At 41.6% G+C, this 21015-nt stretch overlaps 1 long non-coding RNA gene across 1 annotated transcript; it reads left to right on the top strand.

Moving 5' to 3' along the window:
• The first annotated feature begins 3042 nt into the window (after positions 1-3042).
• On the top strand, positions 3043-20693 carry LOC149869033 (uncharacterized). The gene is made up of 3 exons (XR_016441058.1): positions 3043-3513; positions 4110-4225; positions 20614-20693. It is a non-coding gene; the product is annotated as an uncharacterized LOC149869033 (long non-coding RNA).
• Positions 20694-21015: the final 322 nt, after the last annotated feature.

Genomic DNA, 21015 nt, shown 5'->3' with positions numbered 1-21015 from the left:
TAAACATTATGAATTCTCTTGGATGGGCAGATTCCTAAACATTAGGTGATGGACTACTCAGTGCCGCAACAGCTAAGTCCCCATTGTGAATCTAGCCCTTTGATATCTTGATAACAAGCTATTATACAAATATCACAGCTAGATTTTTTTTCTCCTTTTCAACAGGACCTCACTGAAAAGTGAAAATGAAATTTAAACCAGGCCTGCTCCGTGGAAAACATTCTTTTAAGGCTGTTAATGTTAAATGTTTTACATAAAATATGGAATTTCTCTCTGTGTGTTAACCCCCCCCCAATAGTCTTTAAGAACACACTGCCATTAATATATTTCATTTCCTTCTGTGTAAATGTTTTTAGCCTCAGTGCAACTAGATAGGTATAATTCAACCCCAGACTTACATTTTTTTCCTTTTGGCCTTCTATATTTTACCTTTTTTATGTAATGAAAGCAGAAGCGGTTTTGTATAGCTCCTCAGTAATACCTCCAACATTTTTCCTTACAGTTATGGCCGAATCTGAAGAGGCCCTCCCTTCATACCATCTTTTGCTGAATGACTTTAGTGGCTGTAATACTGAGTGCCTTCATCATTAGTGGCTTTTAGCTCAAATCATTTGAACTTGTTCTGAGAGGAGTGCTGTTTTTGCACCTAAACTAGAGGGAATGAGTCTTGTTTAGAGTTAAAGGTTCTGTGAGACTCAAACTATTTTTCCATGACTTTAGATTTCAGAAATGAATGTGAGCTTGCAGACCTTTTCTCTTGTAATTAAGAGTACTTGCAATTTTCAAAGTAGACCATATGGTTTTATAGTCAGTGCCATACATTAAGAATTATGAATATGCCAAATTTAGCTGCCACAATAGCTATGCTACTTATGTTCTATGTAATAGACTATACTGCAGCTCCCGGCAGCAGCTTTGTACTAGGGTCTGTGTGGTGCTAATTTTTCTCAGTGGAAACATTAAGATGCATTGTTCCTTAGGAAGGAAACAGGAAAAGTGCATCTGTTGTACTGTTTTGAGAGTGCCCCCTTCACTCAGTCCATTCTGTTAACCAGTACGGGGACCGGAGAGTCTTGCGTGCTGCAGGTCCCTTTTGCTATAATGTGCACAGGTTTGGGTGAGTTTCAAGGAGCAGAAAAACAAAAAGCCTGTGGTTGATCACTGTTCAGCAGGAGAAAATGTGATGAATATGGGGGGGAAGTAAGGTGCATCACCCACATTAAAACCCATAAGCACCCACATTAAACAACCATAGCTTGATGCAATTTATGTTTCATTTCCCTCTAAAAGAGTTTGTTAATCTCTTTAAAGGAATCTAGAAGACCTCATCCCAAAGTGGCTTATAGCCAAAGAATTCTGTTGGATGCAGTTCTAAACGGGACCTGATAACTGCTGGGTGAGCAGCAATGCATGTTGGGAATTGAGGCAGGAAAATACATGCATGGGAATAGTGCTTACTATGAGAAAATCTGAAAAAGGGTTGGTGTGTATTAATAAGTCTACAAAATCAGAGTTGAAGGCAGGAGTCCGAAGTAAGGCAGGAAGTCTGGGCTTCTTCATAAATGGGGACCCAGGGAGGAAAATCTGTTACAATGGTGGAAGAATTGGGAAAAACCGGTAGACTTGATGGGGCTTTTTGGAGAAGCTTGAAGCAAAGAGAAGCTGGACAAGAGGAGAAAACAAGTATGTTTGAGAATTGATTTAGGGTAAGCATTTTCTTTCTTTCAATGGTCTCTGGACAGATTTCTAGAAAAGGATGGACTAAGAGAAGTCTCTATAATCAGGTGGGAGATGGCTGCATGGAAAACTAGGCCTAGAAGAAGACTGACTTCAGGAGCTAATCTCTAGTTTTTAAAGTATGCTAAAGAAGGGAAGTTTTTGTGAACCCTGTTACAAAAGAGCTCATAGACCTTGGGAGGGAGGGAGTTATAGTGTTAAAGGAAGTCCAAGTTAAACTTTCTTACCACCTTAGAGGGAATTCAAAATAAGTTGTTTGGGGAAGTGAAGTAATAGCACCATCACCATGGGATGAGGTAATAAACCTAGGGTCCCTTTCTAATCTTTCTGTCTCTAGCATGTCAGTGGATTTTTCTTCTATTTCTCCCTGTCTTTCCTATTCCCTTCCCCTCTACCCCCCACCCCATCTCACTTAAGTAGAATGTAAAGTATGTAATGTTGAAGCCAAAATGTAAACCTGCATGCTCAAATTTCTTTAGTACTAAAAACAGTAAGTTCACCAAAGCCTACTTTAAAATTTCTCTAAAGCACCAGTATTCCTGTTGGGGAGGGAAGTTAAAAAAAAAGGTAGCTTCTAGACAAGAAGGTGAAGACTATGGAGATTTCTCTGCTTTGGGGCAAGGGGGCAAGATGACTTTACCAGGGTTTCTAGAAGAAAACTTTTCTATATGTTTTCTCTACCCACTGTAGCATGATGCCTAGATTTTTTTTTTCTATAGAACTATACCATTTTAATTGTACTTGAAGAATAAAGGTTGAATAATACTTTTGGAATGAGAAATCACTTAGTGATACCATAACAGGAAAACAAAGTGATATTCTTGCATATTCTCTTAAAACAAAGGCTAGCTGCATAGTGCCTTGAGTCAGGGTTTCCTTATGAGTTTTATTGTGCCCTAGAAGTCTGCTTTGACACATACGTCTCCAATGCATTTATACAAAGAAGTGGTCACTGTGAGGTAGCTGAAAATGTATTTTCTGTAGTTAAGTACCTTATTAAATCAACTGCTGTTCACAAAAATGACGTTGTTGTTTAAGACATGTTATTATAGATTGCGGTGGTGGTGCTCGTACCCCTATATAATCACCTAACGGACTGCCGGTGTCCCGACTTTTCCCACCTGCCACGTTTTGGATGTTATAATTATATTCAGATTTTTTTTTAATGTCACTAGTCGGGAGGGTTGCTATGTCTTATCTCTCTTTTTTTTCGGTCGATCGTTTGTTCGAATTATGTCTCTATCAGGGGTTCACGACCACTATGGGTAAATTATCTCACTTGCTTCTCTGGATATCCGCACGCGTTTGACGATATAGGTAATTACAGTTGGATTCAGATTGAATTTGTCTTTATATTTATCTTTTCACACTCTGCACAATTTTTTTTTTTAACCTTAACTCAAATAACAATACTGGTAATTCTACTTATATAAAGTCCTTATATAATAACTACCAACTAAGCTAAACAGAATCTGGTGTTAATGAGCAAATCTCCTTCTACCTTGTCTGTCTGTTTTCAAAAGATGTTTTTTTTTCTTCGGGCTTCTATCAAACCCCGCTCTTCACACCGTCTTTGACAAGATGATAAATGTGTCTACTTTTTACCTTAGACCTGACTGGTGTCCTGAATTCCACTGGTGTACAACTGGGCACCGTCTCCCAGGCTAAGAGATAAAACTTTCTTTGTTTACTTTTGCAAATCCACAGCATCTGATGCATCCCGCGGTTTATCTCCTCAGGGATCCGCTCTTCCTTGGCGCTGTGAGGAGTCTCAAGGTAAGTCTCTGATCCCTTAGAGATCCTCTTTCTTCCTTTTTTCTCACTCCTTGTCAGTTCCCTTTTTTGCTGAAATGCCCATTTCTTCTCTTTGCTCCGCTCTCGGAGCTTCTATCTTAATATGGTATTGGCTCTGGAAGCGGCATCCACCAGGTCTTTTCATCACTTACGTGCTCGTTCTCTCACACAGATGTTTAAGTTTTCTTAGGAAAACGTTTGCATAAAGACTAAAGTGTGAATAAATAAAGGGAGAATAAATGACCAACAAGTACAGGTAGAGATCCTTTTCAGGATTCTGAGTCAGATTAAGTCTATGATCAGATTGTTTTCTATAGCAAGCCTATGTTGCTGTAACTGCTACTACTACCTATACACGTTCTCTGTACTTTCATTTTTAAGTCTTGCCTAAATGCAATAAATTACTTCTGCCAAGTATGTCAGATGCTCTCACAACTTGGCTATTACATTTTCAATAAAAAAACAAGGAATTTTACTTGAAATTGAGCATTGTTGAAAAGATAGTCCAAATTCAGTGAAGATATGAAGTGAATTATTTAGGCTTTATTTAGGCTTAATTATACTCATTATTCTTTTAGATATTTCCCTTTTTAAAGCAGCAAGAGTGCACTGCTCTAGCTTACATGCTGAGGGACTGGAAGGAGCTGCAGACTCATTTTGAAGGGCTCAGGTACCCCACAGCTAACTTTCAAAGGTATAGATATTTCTATCTATTAGACATTGATTTAGATGTCTCAGAAATGCTTGTTATCTCAAATCTGAGCATTATGCCTCTTATTTTAATGGGAATTGTGTGACCGAACTCTGTGCCTTGCTCCTGAATATTTTGCTTGACCAGTATCATGTTTTATCGAACTATTTCATGGCCTGTTTTCAGTTTAATTACTCTCTGTAAGTGATTTGCTGCTAAGTTTGGAAGCACTTTTGTTAATTTAGTAGCACTGTGGGGTGCGAGCTGCTGCTCTAAATCTGTACTACTCAGATGAGGACTAATGGGTGTTATCAGTGTACTTCTACATATTTTTAAAAGTATATTAAGCCAGGCACTTTTCTCACTGCTGGAAACTTGCCCTGAGGAAAGTCTAATGGGTGAATATGTAGGCTCTTCACCTGCTAATGAAAGAATAAAATAGATTTTCATTACATGTGAGACGAGGCTGTTTTTCCTAATCCAATTTGTTATAACAAAACACCTTTCATAAAAGGCTCAACTACAAAACACTCAAACAGACACATACACATACATGACTTCCAGCTCTTGGTTCTTCTAAGATACTTCTTGTTAGATTTGTTAATAAAATATCCAAGGAACAAAACCTGGCTAATTACACGAGGACATGTCAGAATACACAGATTATTTCAGCCCTTTCATAGGCCTAATATACTGCAGTCCTAATTGTCTCCCTAGGGTTGCTATGGACTTGGCTGCATCTGTGGTTATAGCTTTCTCTTTTCCTGAATAGGTCCATGCTGTTAAGTCACTTGGCAGATTTTACATTTTTTGCCTGGGGGAGTCTTCATTAAGGAACCTCTGTACCCCTGTGTTCCTCAAAAGGAGGTCCATTTCATTATGATGAATCTCTTCTCCCATTAATGGTATTAAAGTGTGAGTTTAGCAGTATATTTTTATGCTGTACTTTTAGTTCTTGTTTCAGCTTAGTACTAAAATTTAGCCAAATTAAAACATACTTTACTGTGTAAGCGTATTTCAGAGATGTTCAAGTTGTTCCTCTTGTATACCTGTAGACTATTACTGATAGCTCAAACTGAAAGCCATCAAGATGCATGAAAACTCAATAAAAAGGGAGACATTAAGAACTTATATATATTTTCAATGAGGGATATAATTACTATATACAGATGAACCTCCTTCTACATTACAACTTGTAACATATCACATAAAGAGATATCAACAGGATTAGCTCACCTATACTCATCCAGCAGCATGGTGAGGGCTCAGGACCTCTTCAAAAACAGTCTGCTCTCACCTGACTTAAGAGAATAGTTGAAGCTCTCTAGCATATATATCAACTTTGTAGGTGAACGTTCTAGTTTAATATAATCACAGGCACTGAAGAAGAGCTAGAAGCCTGTACTATCATGGGCAGTAGAACATACTGGCATTATAAAGTGACCCATAAATATGGAAGAAAGGAAACAAGCCTCAAATCCCAAATGCCCGCTAATGGGTAATTCCATCATAAGGAATTATTGGTAATGTTTCGTCTTCCACTTTCCTGAGACTAATGTTACAGTGCAGAAGCTGCTAATCACAGAAAATAACTACCACCTATTTGTTTGAATACTATCGTGAAGAGATTGTTCTATGTTGCTTAGACAAAGTGAAGCAGTAGAATCACATCTTGAATGATGGGCACATGGCATGACAGAAAGGAAACAGGAGTTGCTAACAAAGAGTGAAAGTTTTAGAATATAGCCTCTGTAAGGTAATCTGATTTTGTCATTTTCCTCTCCTATGAAACAGATTTCTTCTATCCTACTGTTTTTAGTAAAGTGACTGCAGTTTTATTTACGTAGAGAAAGTGTAGGACTAAGTGCCAACTTGTCCCATATTTGAACTTCCTCCTATCCATGGCACCCAAGACAGATATTAATCACCTATCTTATTTCAAATTCTGTTTTAAAATATTTTCTGCTAATCCTAATTTAAATTGATTCACATGCTATTTTAAAAAAGGATATATATATATTCTCCAGTCAGTCAGGGAGATTTTAGGTTCAGTTATTTTGTACCTTTATTTACATCAAGCCAAAGTTTTTTCTATCGTACTGAGTACATTCTTGGTGCTTAACAATTAGAGCTAGTATTTTTTTCTGTATGTGTTTAGCATTCAATTTTTCTTATTGATTTAAAGAAAAAAATAATCTCTGGACATTGAACATGATTACAGTGTCTGACTGTACTAACACAAGGGTTGGCAATCTATAATCTATGAGCTGAATCTGGCCTGCAAAGAGATTGTATCCAGCCCATGGCCATAGGGAAACAAAAGTATGCAACAACATTTTGCAACAGGGGCGTTCAGTGGCAGCAGAAATGGTAATATCTGGGTCTTAAACCAGGGCTGAGCTGTATTAGTTCAGCCTGTCATTGCAAAAGGTTTACTGATTCCTGTGCTAATACATTAGTTGCCAGTGTATTTTTTAAGAAAATCTATTGCCTTTCTTAGTTCAGACAGAATTTGAAAGAAAGTGCATACAACACATTGATTGCTTGTCTTATGCAAGTCATGTGTGAACTCCAAGTTTAACTTCAAGAGGTGTTCATGCAAAGTTAGTAATTTCTGACTGGTTATAGGAAATTACTAGAGGATGTTCAGTGAGATTTCATGGGTTTTAGAATGATCGGTGGACAGAGACAGGGCTACAAATCCTTTTTCTCGGTAGTGAACATTTTTAGTCACCCCAAGTTTGGATGAAATAACTAACTCATGCTCGGTCTAGATAACAGAAAAGCACCAGGATGTACAGGAACTTTGACTCCTCTGCACATTTCTGTGCCCTGTTCCTGGCCTCTGTTTTGCTTTTTTGGTTCTTACTCTCCCCCATTGGGTGTACCAAGAATGTTCTTTTGCCCACACAAGATAATATTACCAGCAAACTCTCCTACATAGAGAAGTTCAAAATGCCACAATGTGACACAAATCTTATTATAAAGGAGTAAAACAGAGAGTTCTGCTAAGTGGAAATGAGTTTCTGATGCAAGTGACTTATAAGAAACTAGGAGTTAGTAAAGGGTAATGTTGCTTTACTAATGCCTTTATCTTTAGGGGCCTTGGAAAATCTTTCATTCATGATAATGAGCAATAATAGTTTGAGCGTTCCCTGTTACTTAAAGCAAGTTCTGAACTGCAAAAATTAGCCCTGCAAAAATTAATAATTTATGCCAAAAGAGGCCCGAGGCTACTGAAACTTGTAAAACCTACTGCATGTTAGAAGCTCTCTTTCACAGATATCACTTGTGACTTTCTGCTGCAATTTTATTTTCTTTCATTTCTAATTTATTTTACTTTGTACTATTTGATTTTGCTTTTATGTCTTCAACTGGTATTGTGTGCCTGCACAGAAATGTTATCTTTGCTCTCATCCTTCCATTTTTATAGGGTAAAAGGATGATAGTTTTGAAGTTAAAGTGCATGAAACATGAGGTTAAAGTGCATGAATACCCAAAGATCTGACTTTTGTTTTTAACTCTGATGATGATTTGCTTACGATATTTAATAAGTTACTGAAACTAAATCTTCCTTAGCTGGCTGCATAATGTTTGGTAACAAACATACCCAGTCATGTATGCAATCGTCCATGTCTCCAAGCAGTCCCTGGAAAATGACCATATACAATAGTTGTGTAAACATTTGGGCTAGGGACAGACATTACACATAAACTGGTTTAACTTATTAGAAACTGATTTAAACTTGTAAGAGATGTCTGTGCACATAAACCAGTTTGAAAATGGTTGAAACTGCTTTGAGATAAACCTGGTTGAAGGTAGTATCAGTCTTAACTGATTTGGGTCAAACCTGTTTTTGCAATGTCTGTCCCAGACCCCTTCCTGGTTTAAGTTAAACCAAAGTTCCCCAGCATCCCAGAGGCTTTGCAGCTCTGGGAGGGGCTTTCTGCTCCAGAGAGCTGGGTTGGCCCTTTCCCTCTGCTCCCTGGCTGGAGCTCTGGCACAGGCTGCGTACAACTCCCTCCCCCTCACCACTCCCTGCTCAAGCAGGGATTACCCCCTCCCCTCTGCCTTACACAGACACCTCTCAGCATTAGCTAGTATACCACATGCTGGCTATAGTCCATGCTGTGGGAGACAGGGCAGAGGCAGACAGGAGAGTGTCAGCTTAGAGCTTTTTGGAGCTAATCATAGGCAGCTGGTAATGTCCGTCTGTTCCTTTCTTGGAAAAAGTTGTTTAAGAAAAGCTTGGACTAATGAGAGAGGCTTTGTTTTGTTTGATGTTAATAAATACTTGTTATTTGTTTGAGCCTGATAAATGCTAATGACTCCCTGTGTAATTCCCTGCTGTGCAACTAAATGCTCTGTTATCAACGGTGGTGGAGGGGGAACTCCTTCCCATGTGTCCTGCTGGGGCCTGGCCCCCCTTTCTTGGCTCAGCTCAGTAGAAGGGGAGAGAGGGCTACTGTAGCACACCCTGGCCTCTAGTCTGAGCCACTGCAGTCATGTGCCTGCATTTCTGGAATGAAAAGGGATTGTCTATCCAACTCCAAGTCTGTTGAAGCTTTGCAAGCTAGATTAACTTGCAAAGATTGAATCAATTCGGGCTCAGGCTTTTTGAGTGTCTGTTCCTAGCCTTGGATTCCCATGTTGTCCAGAAAATGGTTTAGAAGGGAAACAGGTCTTCTAGGTATGGTAACTGACCAAACAGATAGCAGTTTGGCTTTGTGATTCAAAGGCTTTTTGTGACTCAATCTTAATACAATTCCCTCCCCACACTGTTAATTATTGATAGATCCTACATCCTTTGTCACAAATGTGTAAGTATGGATAATCAAATTTGAAGATTTGGTTGTCCATATCTCTTTCTATCTATTCTGTTTATCTCCTCTATATTGATTGAAGGTATCACTGTATTCTCTGCATCTGTATCCCCATTTCTAAAACAGAAGTACAACTCATGAACATTTGAATAACACACTGGTTTTCAACCTTTTTTGGTTGGTATACCCCCGGCAGCAAATCAAGAACCAGGGAGTCCCCTGGCTGGTTGACAAGTATGTGTGTGGGGGTCCTCCAGTGGTGAGTCAAGTGGAGAGGGGTTCAGCGAGGGGGGGAGATTCCTGCGTGCAGCAGTGAAACCAGAAGTCCTGGTGGCAAAACCAGAAGTGTCAGCGGCACAACCAGAAGTGTCTCCCCTCCACTTCTCATTGCTGCCATGTAGCCCCTGGGGGCTTCCCAAGTACTATGTACCCCTGGTTGAAAACCCCTGGAATAATAAATTGACATTATACAGTTGTATATAAGTAGGGCTGGCAGGGCCCTTTAGAGGTCAAGTAGCCCAGTAGTGTTTAAGGTTTTGGTCTCGTGGGCAAGATGTATTCTACGGGGCTGTTCCATGGGCCAGATTAGGCCCAGCCAACCCTGTGTGCCAGGATTGGGCACCAGAGCCCTGTACCACCCCTATGTGCTGGGATTGGGACCTAAGGTCCCACACCACCCTGTATGCTTGCTCTAGCATGCAGGGCCATGGCTCACAGGGCTCCACACAGACCCATGGAGAGCCCTGTGGGCTAGATGATGTGGCACCAGGGGGCCAGATATGGCCCATGGGCCAGGGGTTAAGCATCTGTGATGTAGTCCAACCCCCTGTGTGAGGAAGGATCATTCCTTTCCAACCATCCCATACAAGCCATGATCTAAACTCTGCATAAGACTACAGTCAACCCTGACACAACACAGACCTAAGACCTTAACTGGCCACTAGTAAAGCAGGGGAAACATGGCAGTAAGTGTCCCTGTTTCTATGAAGGCTTGGGAAATTGACTGGGGTGTGCCAATGCTCCTGCTGGGACCAAAGCCGGAGGCTCCTGGCTATAGGGTCATATCTACCTCTTTGCATTTTCTACTAGGAGTCCCCCCATCTTGTTAACAGAGGACCCACAGCTTCCTTGTTCCTATTTTTTTGGCAAACATACAAATAGAATCTCTTCTTCTTGTCCTTAACTTCCTTTGCCAAGTGCAGATTGATCTTTGTCTTTTCCTTCCTGATGTTGTCCCTCCAGGTCCTTGCAATTTCCTAGTAATACTTCCTTGGTGACCTACCCATTCTTTCATTGCCTATATGTTTTCATTTTTTCATTTGAGGTATTTTAGAAACTCCTTGTACAGCACCATTGGTCTCTTGTCATTCTTCTTGTGCTTCCATCGTGCTAAGACAGTTTATGTTTTGGCTTCCCTTTAGAAGCTCCCAGCCTTCCTGGGTGCCTTTTATCTTTCAATCTATCCTTTCATGATACCATACCTATTAACACTTTAAGTCATATGAAATCTGCCTTTCTAAAATCTAACATCCTAATTTTGGTGACCTCATGCTTTCTCTGTTTCAGGATCTGTAATTTTTCAGTATTATGATTGCTTCCTCCCAAGTTACCCATCACCTTCACATCCTACACCAATTATTCCCTGTTGGTCAGGACAAGATCCAAGATAGATGTTTCCCTACTTGTATCTTACATTTTCTGGAACACAAAGTTGTTTTGCACACGAATTAGGAACTGGATTGACATTTTATATTTGGCTATATTGTTCTTCCAGCAGATGTTGGGGAAATTGAAGTCTCCTATCAATACCATCCCATAGCTTTTGGATATACTTGTCATTTGCTTGAAGAGTGCTTCATCCACCTCTTCTTCCTGGTTTGGTAGCCTATAATTATATGATTATATCAGTGCTGCATCTTTCACCTGTCATCTTTACCCAAATGCCTTCTGCTTTGCAGTCTTCTTCCTCCTGAACCAGGGAACATGTGTGTGTGTTTGATATACAAAGAAACACCACCACCTTTTTCCCAGCCCTGTCCTTCCAAACCACAGTGCAGCCCTCAATGTTGACACTCCAGTCATAAAAGCTATCTCACCAGGTCTCTGTGATGCCAATCAGATCATAGCTTTTTTCACAAGCTGAAGCTTCCAGTTTATTTTTTTCTCCATTTTATTCTTGCATAAGTATACATGCATGGGATGTATTTTGCATTGGACCTGCTTGTTTCGCTTTTGCACCACTTGTTGCAGTCTTGTAGCTCTTTCACCCTTTCCCAGAGTTAAGTTGCTTCTTCAGGTCCTTTCCTATGGAAACTAGTAATCTTTTTGAAATTGGTAAAGTTATTTATGCCTTGTGATCTGGAGATAAGTGTCTTTGAGATCAAGGCAGGAATGGTGTGCACATCTGTTCTGCTTTTATGTAATGACGCTTCTTATAATGTTCTGGTACTTCTGATCTGACCAATACCTCAACAGTCAGAAGTATCTGAATTGAAAAGTAGAGAATAACCAAAAAAAATTAAGGTAGGAGAAAAGTTCCAAGTTTTAGAGTAGAAGAAGAGTCTTAGAAGTTGCAAACTAACTAGTTCACTGTATGGATAATTGCACACCAAGCAGAAGAGTTGTTTTGTTCTCTCTAAATCACATATTTCATAAATATAGGTGAATGGTCAGGCAAATTGTCAGCATTCCTTGAGAAGCAAATTAATATGCTCATATTGCATTAAGCCAAGGGGAGGATATGAAGTTAATTACTGATCAGCAGGTGATCAGTAAAACATTTAACTTCTTGGCCAAGTTATACATTGCAGTGTCCTGCACAACAGGAAAAGAGTTATGCAGCCTTTCTTAAGAGACTAGGAAATCTTCAGCTGAAATAAACTGCCAAGGATTTGCTGACTGCTCCTATTTCAAAATGAAAGGTCATGCAAGCAATAAAGCCAATAAAGAAGAGAAAAATGCCAGGCATGGAGCACTAGACGGCTGAATTTCAAAATGGATTTTCTACCCATTTAAAATCCTTTCTGAATCAAGGTATTCCAAAAACTTTTAAATAAATATTGGGGGGTCTAGTTCTACAATTGATTTTTACCAAGGCAGACCTGCTTGTCTACACTGTGCTTCATTGAACTCAGTGAGTAAACAGATGTTGTCGTGGGACTGACAGCTTGCCTATACAGTGTCAGTTGCAGGCTTGGAGTCTAGGGCTAGAGATGGATTAAATATTTCAGTATGTTCATTGAAAAATGTTAACAGGAAAGCAGAGAATAGTTAAATACAAAATTTACAAGGACTGAAAAATCTAGGAACACATTCCACAATATGAAGCTTGGAACATATTGCTACTGTTGAAAAACAATTATATAAATATTACTTTTGTTTTAGAACAGAAGGAGAATGTGGGAACTCAACATATGTTGCTGCCCACTGTAGATCATTGCACAGGGAAAGTTTAAAGCAGCAGCAGTGCCTACAAGAATGGTAATAGGGAAAGCAATAATCTTTTCTGAGTCAGAGCTCCAGTAAATAAACAGCCACATCAACACAGGGGCTTAGGCTTGGCGGTGATAACACGTTGGTACCTGGCTTCTGTAATACAATTTGCATATCCAAGGTAGGCACCCAAGTTCCATATACAGTGAATGGTGAAAATGAAGAAATTTAAGTCAGCATGTTGATGAGGATTATATATGAATCAGGTCATAGTAAACACTTAAGAGAAAGCTGTATTTGAAATCCCATGTCTTTACTGGATTTTGGCATCTCCATGCATCTCTGAGTAAGATGCTGATGAGACTGGGACTCACAGGCTTAAGCTTTCTCCTGAATGTAGGATCCTAAGTTGCACCCTTTTGGGTAGGGGTGACCCATCCTTTTCTCTTAAAATGCAGCAGGTGGATGTAATCTTAAGGCACTTGTGTATGTGATGGGGGTTTAATTCCCAATGTTTTATTCTATGCCCTCTAAATTGAAACCCACCATTTCAATTTCTATGTTTTTTTTGGCATCTGTTAGAGCTTGTTCAATGGGGAGGGGTGGGGGATGGGGAGGAGCTGCCAGGGGGAGAAGCTGCAGGGGGCCCTTATCCTTCCCTACGCAGTGGTAGCACCCCCAGGGCCACCTGGGTGGATTGCTAGTGGGCCAGATGCTGCCCCAGCTCAGAGGCAGCACTGAAGGCAGAAGTGGAGAGGGGCCCAATCCTTTTTTTTTTCTCAGAGCCTCCCTGCCTCTCCCATGGCCAGGGGGCAAGCTGACAGCTGCATCATTGCATTTTGCAACATTGCAAACTAAAGATATATTTCAGTTTGCAATGATGTAGTCATTTAAAACCTCCAAAAGTCTTGCATGTGTATATTGTAATGCCATTAATTCACACCAAATGACATTTTCATCACGTGCACATGTTAATGGCATCACATGCACAAGTGCCCATAGTGCCTGCCATATATATAATAGGCTATGGGGAGAGTGCTCAGCAAGGAAATGGGTAAAATCTTGACTAACTTTTAGTAAATCTTACTAAATCAGAAGCCCCCAGAAGGAGTCCTAACTATTAGACTGGGCCAGAGGTACCTTCCAGGTGTCCTGTTGAACTTCATTCAGGGGTAGAAAGAAATATTATATTTATGTGATCAGAGGCATAGTAATTGAGGGAGCATGGTTATGAAGTGCAGTGAGTTGGGCACCCTATGAGAGTAAGAGTCCTAGATTCCTGGCTTGGAATATTTTCCTAAAGACTATTTAATGCAGGGGTGGGCAATTGTTTTGGGTGGAGGGCCACTTACTGGGTTTTGGCAAGCCATCGAGGGCTGCATGACAGGCAGCCAGGGGCAGATAACTATTAATTTTCTAAATTTTTAGAGGCCCTGCAGGCCGGATAGAATGGCCTAACGGGCCACATTCTGCCCACCCCTGATGTAAGGGTTAATTAATAAGCAGTTCCTGGAGCTGGGACTTGAACACAGAACTCCTCCTGCAGGAGTGTCTAGCTCACTGGATGATAAAGTATTCCCCACCTCATCTTAATCTGTGTCCTAGTGATTAGGACACTCTGCAGGGCATTCAGAGCAGTATCTCTGAACCACAGATGAATGAAAATAAGCAAAAACTCAGGTCTTCAACTTCTTGTGCAGTTATATAAAAGGTGGGCAGCAGCAGAATCTGCTTCTCCTTTTCTCGTTTTAAGTAGATGTAGTTGTGCCTGCTGTGCTCAGAGCGAGACTGTGGTTCTAACTACTTGGGGAATCTAGTTTGTAAATTCTAAACAGGCATAAGTAGGGGAAAGGTGCTAAAAATCTTAGGTGAGATGATACAGTCCAGGACACACACAATAGCAGAACTTTACATACATAAGTATGTTTTCTGGCAACAATTTAGGTATAGACAACCAGTAGTATAACTAGGGGTGGGCATGTAGGGCGGTAGCCCTGGGTGTCAATTTAGAAGGGGTGCAAGATTGGATATATCCAACTTCTGGCATGTGTAACAGAGAGCCTGGGTCTCTCTGTTCCTTTAAGTAGCCTAGTCAGGGAGCACTGCAGGGCAGAAAGGGCACTGCAGCTGCAGGTTGCCAGGGCAACAGGCTACTGGGCAATTAGCAAGTATCTACAGACAGTCAGCTGGCCAGAGGTATAAATCATATAAACCTGGAGCTTGGGCTGGCAGGCCAGGCTAGTCCTGTATGCTGCAGGGTTAGGATCCTGCCCAGGAGAAGCACCCAGGGACACAGGTCTGATTGCTTTGCTGCCTTCTAGGAACGCTGAGGTTCGGAGAGCTCATAAGGAGCCTCTGCTAGGAGGTTCACTGGTACAAGGGGTGAAAAAAAATATGTCCCCTTAAAGAGTCAGGGGACAGCTTCCATTGTTGTTGTTCGTTACAGCCCAGGGGCTTATTTACTTTACTGTTTCAAGTGGTGATTTGGGATGAGGCTGGAATTGGAGGTAGAGGGGCCTTATTAGTGCCCAGGGGCCACTTGACTGCTTTGAGCCATGCCAGAGGCAGGCCCAAGGCTCAAGCAGTTATTGATCTGAGAGCAGGCAGAGATGCAGCTGCATAGGGACCGGGGCCTGGTGCCAGAGAGGGCGCAGCCAAACAGGGGCCTGGGGCCCAGCAGACAGGGTCCAGGGGCCCAGTGACTAGAAGGGACAGACTGAAAGTAGTACCTCAAAGCCAGGTCCAACAGAGTGGGCCTGGGCTAGAAGGCCTAGCTAGATTAAAGGGGATGAGGCTGAAGCCCTAACAGAAGGAATTAACACCCACAAGACGTGGGTCATGGTAAAGGGAAGGATTTGGAGTCATGCAGTTAGCCCTTAAAGCTTTGGGTACCTTGCTGGGCACAGCAGAAAACCCAGAAGGAACTCAAAGTATTTTCAAAAAGAAAATGTGAATGCTTTCTGGGAGGAGGGGGAGATTAAGTGATGGTGGGGAGGGAGCTGTGAAGAAGAGATTATGGGAAAGGATATAATGGAGGTTGGTGTCAGGGGAGAGGATTTAGATGACTCAGGATTTGAAGCCATGCAGTTAGCCCTTAAAACTTTGGGTACCTTGCTGGGCACAGCAGATTAGAGTGAGGCTCAGTAAGGGACCTAAAGACCAGTGGAGCCCATCAAGGGACCAGTGGGCACAGGCAGAGACCAGTGGGGTCCAGAGGAAGGCCTGTGGGCAGTCCCCCTATATATTATAACTAACACCAAGGCATGGCAGATGAGACAAGGGGCAGAGCAGGACACGATCATGGAGCCACCAGGGGGTGTCATGGGCACCCCTAGGATCTTGACATTTTAGAGCATGGCTGCCGCTGCTGCTTTCACTGCCACTGCCACTGCCACTACCCATACCTAGGGCACAAACCTTGCTTGTTATGCCTCTGCCCAATAACCCATATAAGTGGCTGGGTGTGATTGTGTGGATTGGTAAATGGTACTTTTGTGTATGAGCTGGGTGAGTCATGAAAACACGTTGTAAGCCCGGAACCTGATTTATACCCAGACATAGTTAGTTTGATGATGACCTCTGGCAGAAATTTGGGTCAGGGAAAGCAGATGTCTTGGCTCTGTCAAAAGGTTATTGTTTTCTTTTTTTTCCTTTTTTCCTTTTTTTTTTTGGTCAGGAAAGGAAAATTACATAATCAGTGTATATCAGAAAACCCAGAAGGAACTCAAAGTATTTTCAAAAAGAAAATAAACTATACATGTGAATGCTTGCTGGGAGGAGGGGGAGATTAAGTGATGGAGGAGAAGGAGAACAGGTGGAGAGGGAGCTGTGAAGAAGAGATTATGGGAAAGGATATAATGGAGGTTGGTGTCAGGGGAGAGGATTTAGATGACTCAGGTCAAGAGTTAACGCATTGATGAAGGACTAAGAATGGGGCTGTGGACAATTGTCCATTTGAGTGCTACTAGCGCCATAGGAACTGAAGCGCTACAAAAATGTGATGTTGTGATGCAAGATGTGCAGAGTACTCCTGGCTGAAGTGCTGCAAAGTTTCTGCAAAGGCATTCAGGCTGGAAAAAGATGGCTTTGAAGCATAATCAGCTGTGCTGCCACATGTCATGGAACAGCTGGCTGTGCTTCAGGGATGTCTATAGACATCCCCGGTTGCCATGCCCTAAGTTGGGACATGTCTGCAAACAGGGAAAACTTGCTCCCTCTTTCCACACCCCTCCACCCCGCATTTGTGGGCACACACAGGGAAATTTTTTTGCAAGGAGTCCGTGTACATTTATGGCAGTAGAACAAAGTATGGGCCAAAAACATGGAGGGAGGAACACCCCCACTGGAGTTCCACACCCCTCTCCCCTCCATGCTTGCAGGTGTGTGCAGGGAGATCCTCTTACAGAGGGATTTGCCTGCATGCTGCACAGGGTGCATGTTAGCAGGCAGGGTTCCCTGTTTGTAGATATGCACCCTGAAACCCAGATTTTCTCTGCTAACCCAGATGTATCCCTTAGAGGGAGGCATGTGGGTAAGTGGAAAAGCAAGGCAGATGCTTCCAAGGCTTGAAGGGGCTGATCCTGCCCCAGGGAGGATGGGGAGCCCAGGCAGCTTCACACTGCCTGAGTTCTTCTGTCATAAGCAGGAAGATGTAGGTCACAATAAATCAGCCCAGGTGAATTCTGCCTTCGGTCATGGCCCCAAATTTGATCATTTGTGGCATGACAGAAAGTATGGATGTCCGTCTGTTTTCATTTTGTGCCTCCATAAATATTTTTATGGTAGCACAAAGGTAACATCTGTTTCCAGCCCCAGTGGTGTGCAGCCCAGCCAGGGGACAATAGGGACCACAGTCTTATGGCTGTGGTTTAAGAGGGGGAGATCAGAGAACTGTGGGATGTTGGTGGACTGAGAGACCTCCTGCAGTGAAGCAGCATACTTTCCACGTGTTTTGGGTGGAACTACAGTATGTAGCACTAAAGGGTGCCTATACACATGCAGAGAGACTGCTCTGTCTTGTTGTAATTGCAGTGTAGTGAAGCAGACTTGATTAATAGTCTTCTGGAGCATGGTAATTATCTCACTCCAGCAGACTCCAGTGTCATGTGTATCAGTATCCCCACACTGAAAAATGGCAAAGGCAGTGCTTTTTGATGAGCTGTAGTTAAAGCGCCCCACCACCATTTTTCAGTTCAGAGATGCTGATGCACATGATGGTCTGGGCAATTTAATTAGCATCACCACAGCATCACATGCATAAACCCCAGAGGGTAAAAAAATGGCCACTGGAGCACTTTAACTAAAGCTCCTCAAATGAGTTTTACTTAGAGCATCCCATGGCCATTTTTAAATGTGTAGGGACTTAATGTGTGATGCTATGGCATTTTAATTGCAAAAGCTCTTCAGAAACTGCTTTAATTAACTCCCCATCTCCCCCACCCTCCCCAGCATGTGTTTGGCAGCTTATACACCTAAAAAACTAGAATGGTGACATGGGAGTAACCTAGCATGGAGAATGGTGGATCTCTTCCCTACTGTTTCTAAGTCTTTTTCCCTGATTTTCTCATATGATCTGTCACCCAGAAAAGCCATGCCTCTCTGCTTAGGAAGCTGACAGCAGGCATACTGGAAGTTTGTAGTAAGCCCATATGCTGGCTTGAGCTGAGAGCAGGTAGGCTTGAAGGTATCATTGGTTTTAATTCACTGGCACTGAGAAAGGGAGATGATCCATCCACTGAGATGAATGAAGCAGTTCACACCTTTCAGACCTATTATTTAAGGCTTATTTATCTCCATGGGGTGTTCTCATTCAGCTGAGAACAAAACATTGAGATGAATAGGCCATTTATGTCTTTCTGAAAACCCACTTCTGTGTAAAGGTCGACTCTCCTCTGTGTTCTAAAATCTATATGCTTTCTTGGGCTGTTTTGAACTTTGGTGTAATGACATGTTGTGATCCCAGTTTGGATTTTTGTAGAGCCCTGAGTACTTGAGCTTCCCCATTCCTGCTTCTCAGCCCTCGCCTGAATCTACTGATCTGCAAAAGTTCTTAATCACTTTTCAATCACTGGAATATTCATCCCAGATAGTATATGGCATCCTTTGTAGGAAGCAATAGTCAAGACAGTTTCAGGAAAGGAATTAATCTCTGAAGATGGAACAAAATTAATGTTCAAGACTTGGAGAGTCCTTGTCCTTCTATTGTGTCCAGACCACTCTGTGTTACTCCTGGATCTGGGGGTCCAAGTATTTGGGATGGGAGGAGAGAAAATAAAGGTTTTCTTTCAGCCCCCTACTAATGTGCCAGGGTCCATAGAGTAAATATTTTCCTAGCATGGCTCAGAGCCTTCTCTCTTTCCTTTTGTGAGTCAGGATATGGAAGAGATGGACATCTGAAGGTAATACAAATTTAAATTCCTGAAATCTAGAGAAATAATTATAGTTCTGACCTGGCCTGCATGCCATAGGGAGGCTAGCTTTGATATAAGAAAGAAGTTGTTAGCTTAGAGGTAGAGCAAGAAACATAGCGTGGGAAGGTCAAGGAACTCAGGTGCTCAGTCTGGAGAAGTGTGTTGTAGAAGGAGCAGATTTATTTAGTATACATTTCAGGCTTTCATGCTAAAGTAATGAAAAATAAAGTAAAGTGTGTCCATACGCTAAGCTGCTGTCTATGATGAAAAAATCTCAGATTGCAAGGGAAAGTTTTAAGGATGCTAAAGGATTAATGGCATGGGGAAAAAGAAGATGCTGTAGAACTGCTTACAAAAGCTTGAAGTCGCTGGTAGAGAGGGGCACAGAAAAGGGAAAAACCATACCAGTCCTCTTACTCATGCTTATATTAGTTACTGTCCACATCTACATGGGATGCTTACTGCCATACTGCCTAATTAGCTCCACAGTAAATTTGATTAATTGAGTCTGCTGAAGCATACTAATTAGCATGCTCCAGCAGTCTCTGCGTCTCATGTATCAGCATCTGCATGCTTCAAAATGGCAGTAGGCGGGGGACGCTTTAACTAAAATTCACCAACCCCTCAGCCATTTTTGAAGCATAGGGGCACTGATACACAAGATGCAGTGGGCTCTCAGACTTGCTGTAGTAAAGCAACTCTCCCCCCACCCCCGATCATATGTAAAGATGTGGTGGCGTACATTAATGTGTAGCAACACATGCGTAGATGCTGATAGGCTAGCTAGGGCATGAGGGTGCTTCAGTGCAGGGGCTTCCTGCCAGCTAGCCCCACACTGAAGCCTGTGTCTCAGCCAGCCCCTCCAAAGCACATTGAGCCAGGTCAGAGCAGCCCCAGGCAGACAGACTGACCCCTCTGTACCTCCTGCCAACCAGGCCTGCTCTGACCCAGCTCAATGTACTGTGGTCCCTGGCACGTGAAGATGCTGCATCTGGGAGCAATAAACTCCAGCATGATATTTGCTGGAGTTTACTCATTTGCATTAATTTCACATGTAGAGATGCTCACTGTAACCTCTGTGTATTAAAATTGTCAGGTTTTGAGAGAGAAACCACAGGTACAACTAACAAGTACAAGTCTAAACATTTCAAAGCTCAATCTTAATCCCTCTTCCACAGTAAAACAGTGTAGAGGAGGGAAGAGAAGCACTTAGAACTCATGTAGGATCCTTTACTTTTATTTAGTAGGATTTCTGCTGCAAATCCAACATTATAGTTGCAACTACGTAAATGACCATTGACATCTACAAGAAATATTTCCCTCTGATTTCTTTGTGATCAACGTAAAAACGTTTGTGTTCTTTGAAGCATCTGGTATGTTTTATATTAGCACTGAATTAATGTAGGCTGTGTCAGTAGTGGAACACAGGGCAGTCATCTCGTGGAGAATCTAAGCAGGTTCAAGAAAAGTATGATTTGGGGGCATGATGAAATGAAAGTGTGCTGTTAGGTGGCACCCTGGAATAAGGGTGAAGATGTTTTGGCAGCAGCATACAATGTATTATTTTTTAATGGAGGTAGGCCATGCATTTGGATATATAGGAAATATAGATTGTTTCTGTTCAGTAATTTCAAAGGCAGATAGCATGTATGTGTACTATAAGTTTATTGGGTAGAGTTAAGGTTGATTGTATATGTTACTTAATTCTTTATCTTCTGTTTTACAGATATTTGTTGCTCAGCATGACATTCTGGAAGGGCACAGAAATTCCACAAAACAACCTAAACTTTGTGTTACTATTTTAGGTACTGAACAGTTTCTAATTTATATGCAGAGTAGGGATTGTTTTTTACTGAGTGTTTATAGAGTAATGCAGTGGCTTACTCATCCTACTTGGAGCTATTAGGCATATCCACAGAACAAACAAATATAGGTGTACCATACTTTTAAAACCTAATAAGCAAATGCAGCTTGAAATGGAATGAAAAATACTAATGCATGAAAGTCTATGCATAAGATTTAAACAAGTATATTTATATATATAATACATTTAATGGAGTTTAAATCAAATCAATAGTACTCATTCACGATCTACATAAAGTCTTCCTCTTTATGTCAAAAGGTCAGG

This window comes from Crocodylus siamensis, chromosome 3, assembly GCF_052110815.1.
Source record: "Crocodylus siamensis isolate JL-2025a chromosome 3, ASM5211081v1, whole genome shotgun sequence".
NCBI classification, from domain to species: domain Eukaryota; kingdom Metazoa; phylum Chordata; order Crocodylia; family Crocodylidae; genus Crocodylus; species Crocodylus siamensis.
The sequence above is the reverse complement of the archived record's forward strand: the minus strand, read 5'-3'. Positions and strand labels throughout refer to the sequence as shown.